Source organism: Colobus angolensis, unplaced genomic scaffold, assembly GCF_000951035.1.
Source record: "Colobus angolensis palliatus isolate OR3802 unplaced genomic scaffold, Cang.pa_1.0 Scaffold20, whole genome shotgun sequence".
Taxonomy (NCBI): Eukaryota; Metazoa; Chordata; class Mammalia; order Primates; family Cercopithecidae; genus Colobus; species Colobus angolensis.
Window position 1 is genome coordinate 6,001,008 of NW_012115155.1, and position 6,025 is coordinate 6,007,032.

The window sequence follows — 6,025 nt, forward strand, 5'->3', positions numbered from 1 at the left end:
TCACCCAGGCTAGAGTGCAGTGATGCAATCTTGGCTCCTGCAACCTCCGCCTCCCGATTCAAGCAATTTTCCTGCCTCTGCCTCCCAAGTAGCTGGATGACAGGCACCCGCCACCACGTCCAGCTAATTTTTGTATTTTTAGTAGAGATGGGATTTCATCATGTTGTCCAGGCTGGTCTCGAACTCCTGACCTCAGGTGATCTGCCTGCCTTGGCCTCCCAAAGTGCTCACATTACAGGCGTGAGCCACTACGCCTGGCCTTAATGAAAAGCTTTAAATTTATGTTTCTGCATTTATCAGTTTCATAAATGGAATGGCAGTTGTTGACTACCCTTCATAAAAGATGAGGAAATTAGCACATTTACAATTCTTCCCACTTGTTCTACCCCCACACCTCCTGGTTTTATGGGCGTCACATGAGATTTTTTGCCCAAAGCATTAATTGTTAAACTATTTTTATGTCATATGACTATTATTTTAAGAACTGTAACATTTACACTGTGTATTATATGACAGTTGTATAAACTTGATTTCATTTTTAAATGAAAAAATGTCTAAATTCTTTCATATGCAAATTTCTAAGTTTTCTTTGAACAGAATTTATTTTTTAATCACAGCTTGAAGTGCATATTTGTTAGTTTAGTTTTGTTTTCTTCATGACAACTCAGTTTTAATAAAGAAATTACTTTTTTTTCATAGCTGAGGTGTCTTTGCCTTGAATTCACATGTCTACAACAGCTTACTTATATATCGATATCTAAATTCAACACAGATTTCAAAGTCAAAAACTATATTCTAGCTCATTCTGGAATATGAATATGATGTTGTTGAGTAGAAGTCTGAGAGTATCCTAACTGTTTTTACTTTAATATTTTGGTTGATTATTACATGTTTGTAGGATTTTTTTTAACTGTGCTTAAAATTAAATACTCAACAACATAACCCCATGCCTGTTGCCTCCATCTATCTTGGGGACATACTAGAGTATGTTTATCTACAAATCCCTTTAGCCTAGAAATTTGTTCCTCTAATTTCATTTTATAAAATTACCCTTTTTGTAATTATGTTCTCTACTTGAGAAGCTCCAAATTTATAAATTGTTTTTCTTCTTTGGAACACTTCACTGCTTTCAATGCCATATACTTTTTTTAGTCTACATTTAAAAATTTTATCTATTGATTCATTGCACTAATATTTTAATTATTTTTCTTTAGAGAGTAAAATAGTTTATGCTTAAAATTATGTTATTTTCTAGAGCTGATTTTTTTTCTAATTATATTCGTCTCTAAAAATTCACTTAATATTTTTTCATTTTCTTTTTAAAAAGGATTTTCACAGGTCCTGTGGTTTATTGGTTTACATTATTTGTTTATCTTTGAGTAGAAACATTTCTATTCAAGTCTCCTTTTTTTGCCTCTGAAAAGATTCTTCTTGGTTCTTTTGTTTACCATTGCATCATGTCAATAATTTCTTTGGAAACATGACTGTGGTACACAGCCATGCATTTCTAAATTATATATGGCAGTGCTGTCAGGTACAACAAATAAAGCCCAACATTTCAACAGATGAACACAGAAGCAGTTTGTTTCCTGCTAACATGACAATCCAGTGTGGGCATTCCTGGTCTGAGGTCATTAAGGGACCTAGACCCCTTCCATCTTATAGCCATCCTGTTCCTGAAGGCTGTATAGTTTATTCATCCAGTATGCAGAGGAATAAAAAGAGGAAGTAGAGATTCAGCTGCTGCCAAAAATGCCCTGTCCTAGAGTGACACTCATTAAATTCCTTAACACTTTATTGAAAAAATTGGTCCCATAATGACACCTAGAAATGAAGGTGGAGTGGGGGAGCTGGTAAGTGTGATGTCTTGCCTGGGCAATTTCTTTATATGCATTTCTCTATGTAATAGGGAGAGAGAGCACATGTTGATGGACAGCTACCATTTTGTCATATTCTGTCTGTCTGACAGAATTATCAGTGAAGATCCTTCTCATATATAATACCTATTTAACCCTCTCTAAGGAAGACAACTAAAAACCCCATCTAGTCACAACATCCGGCTCAGGGTGTAGGCTGTCTGGGTGATGTGCAGTCTCCCACTTTAGTTCTGGGTGTGGTTGTTTGTGGTCTTGACAAGTCACTCCCCCACCATAGTGGTAGAAAGAAAACAACGTAAGTGCAATGAAAGCTCCCATTCAGAAAAGGGAAGCATAGGAAACATAAGCATCAAGTATCCAGCATAACACCTGCTGGACAGGTGACACGAAGAGCCTTTGTCCTGGCAGTGCTGAGCGATGGGGGATCCTTGTTTAGATGCTGGCTCTGCTTCGTGGGAATAACTATCTTGTTCAGGGCCCTCCATGTGGCCTCTGCCCTGCCTTCATGGATATGCTGCCTTGTTTCTTCCGCAACCATCTCTGTGGTGCCCCCTAGGAAATACGCATTTATTGGACAATACAGTGCTCCCTCCTTATGCCAACTAGTAAGAAATTGTTTCTTAGTTGACTCCTGCCCTTCTATTTCCTGTCTGTGATACTGACTCTGGAACTACAGAAACCAAATTTCTGTTTTGCCAACTGAGCCCTTATTATTCCCTGCCAATAGTGACGCTAAAGATAAGTTGTTAGGAAAAAGGAGAGAGAAGAGACTTCTTCTTTTCTGTCTGCATGCCACAGTAATGATTCTTCACTACAACTACAATAGTTCCTTCCTATATGACGCTGAATCTAGCTTGGATTTTGTCTGATACTTGCAGAATTAGCTGAGTTGCACAACCCTCAGAGGCACAAGCACCAGCTGAATAGCTCTTCAGGGTCACAGGTCTGAGTTTTATTGCTCAATAAATTCCCTTCACAAAACTCCTGAGATTTAAAACATTCAAACTCTTTCCTTTGTTTCTCTATCTCCAGTGATAGTAGCTGCTCCCTGAAGTGACTATCTCTGAGATATCTTGGTCCTAATCTCTTTTAAATCCTTTAAGTTAGCCAGTTAACAACTTTGTACTTGATTAGTCATTCTTTACATTTTCTCTAGTAAAATAACTCCTGTGATTTTCATTTCTTGCCTGGGCCCTACCTAATACAGACAATTCGTGCCAGAGGAGGTAGTAGGAAAAACAACCTCTACAATAGAGTTTGGAAATATAGATTGGGTTCCATTCCTGTATTTGCACACAACGTTGACTTTAATAAACGGTTATGGGATTCTGCTAATCCATGGAATATCACAGCACTATGATTAACGAAACTTTCATCTGTGGTTCAATGCAATAAAGTCTAACTAGAGAAGGTTACTTGGGGTAATAAAGAGGCTGCTACTGTTGACTCACGGCAGTTGTGATGAATGCAACCCTGGTGTGGGGTCAGTTCTCATAATTACCCTGGAGCATCTTCAGAAAGGAAATAACAAGTTCAGGTCACTAACCTGTTGGCTCAAGTCACAGAGAACCAGAGTACTTTTAAGAAAACCCTGCACATGACCTTATTTCTTATGGCCACAGACATAATTTTGCTGAAAATCAAAACCAAAATTGAATTGTGTGGGTGACAGAATCATGATGTATCCTGAATTCACAACCTCACCAACATTTCATGTATAAGTTAGAGCATTCCCAAAACTTGGAATAGGATCATCTGGTTGGATTCACGTGAAGCAAAGAATCCTGGAATCTTAAGTCATTCAGTTTTCCTTGCGTATAGAAAGAGCATTCCCCTTTCAAGGTTAAGAAGACTAACCTTCCAGTTCTTGACCATTCTGTAGTAAATGTATATAGGCCAGTTCCTTTATATACAGATACCAGTTTTCTCCAAGATACCACCCTAACAACGCTTTATTGCCACTGGACCAACAACAAGGGTCAGATGTAAGCATATTGCAGGGGTCAAGTACAAACTTTGATCTAGTAGGAGGCAATGTATACACCTAAAGTATTGCAAGCCATTATTAACGTAAATGAGAATAAAGCCAAGGAATATGCATGCAATGCATTCAAAGAGTATTAGACAGGGGAAGCAGACCTCAACAGGTTATGGCCAGTTGATAGTATAATAATACTGGCAGCTAGTAAGTATGTCTATTTTATTGACATGAATGCACTTACTAAAGACTCTGGAAATGGCCCAAACATTTTAGTTGGTTAGTTGACTGAAACTTGTACTTAAAAATGACTGATAGTTAATGCAGTTACATTGTCAGAACTTCCTTTGCAAAACATACAAAGAGAAAACAAACAGCTGTTGGAGACAGAAACCTTGAAAGGTATTGTTCACATACATCTTCTACTTCATTCCCCAAGACAGTCCAGAGACTACTCCATTCACTAAGGCATTGAAAAATCCTTTAGTGAAGGGACCATCAATGTGCTTGGAAAGCTCTGTAGTGTTGTTTTGTCTTGGCCAGGGTTTACTATGTCAAAGGGCACTAGTAAACTTACCAATTTCAGTGGAAATGACAAGATCTCAGAGTAGCAGGGCCCAAATGACAGTGTTTAGCTGTTAAAGACATGGCCAATGCATTTATCTTAATGGTTAGCAGAGATTAAGTAGTTGTCAGAATGTTTTGAAAAGCAGGGTGACTGGCAGTAGCTACTTTTATGACAACAATCCTGGGAATTAGATAGATGAGTATTTCCTGATATAACAGGACAATTCCAGTCTGGTGCCCAGAAGTGTGGATTGAGTCACACAACAGAGAATCATACATTCTCACTCTATTTTCGAACCTATGACACTTTTCAGATCAGAGCCTCTTGATTATAGAGAGGCCAATTCCCTTCTCTTTTTATCTGTGTCATTGTAAATCATCCTCCAATCCTTTCTCTAAGGAGCCCGTGGCCAATTACTTGAGTGACCATGCCTAAGGAAAAAGAACTATGTAGATCTTCTGGAGATTGTTGGATAGTGGTTCTATGTCACTACTCCCTGGGTACTGGAACCTGGCTATTGTGATCCACAAATCACAATGGAGCTTATGATAGAATTTTAACCCAAGTTTAAATAGAGCAAGTGTAGTACATCTGCAGATTCCTTCTGTGGTTCTTTCCCCAGTTTCCGAATGCATACCTAGAGTACTCATTCTTAAAAAAAAAAAAAAAAAAAAAAAAAAGGCATAATGCCCACATTAAATCACAGGATTTTTTACACTGGGAACATGTTCTCTCCGACAGTCTCTTTCTCTCAGGAGCAATGTAGGCATTTGATCTAGTTGCAACCAATCTATTCAAAGTCTAAGGAACCAAACTGAAAATTATGACTTAGACCTAAGCTAAGGTCTTAACCTATTTTTTTTTCTCCCCTACCTCATAGGCCTTAACTAATAGATCACATAGGTTATGTAAAAGAAATAGGCCATAATGAGAAGGCAATAAGCTTAATCTGACTTGCTGTTTAAGTTATAGCAGGCAAATATTTTAGTAAATATTTTACCCTTTTATTAAAACAGGCTTCCAGATTTACCATCTGTGATACTTTTCTCCTTGCTGGAGGAGAGGGTATGAGGAGCAATAATTTTGACTGGGGCATGGACCCCTACTACCTGGGTATCCTGGCTATTCTTTCAATGCCTGAGTCAAGAGCTGGTAAAAGTATGGTATCCAAAAGATGGAGAGTGCTGTGGCGTATAGAAACCTAGAACTGGGGGCTATTCAATGGAGAAAGTACACCCTATAGCAGCCGAGTTTGTGAGTTACTCTAGAGCAATGAAGTGAAAGACCTTCTCTCCTTCAGTGTTTCTCTTGTACTTTCTACTCAGAGGATTGACATTGCACCACTGGTAGGAAAAATATTTTTAGGACCTAGCTTTATCGTGACAAAAAAAAAAGCCAAAAAGAGTGAATTCATAGTTGAGAGACAATGAATTGATAACTGGCATAGCCGGTAGTAAGACATCACTTCTGTTCATACAACACAGGCCAAAAAACTAGTCACATGGCAACATTTAGACAGGAAGGGACCAGGAAAATATAGTTCCTGGGTGGGCAGCCATTTCTCGGTAAATGCTGTTCATGAAATCCAAAGTTGGGATTTTG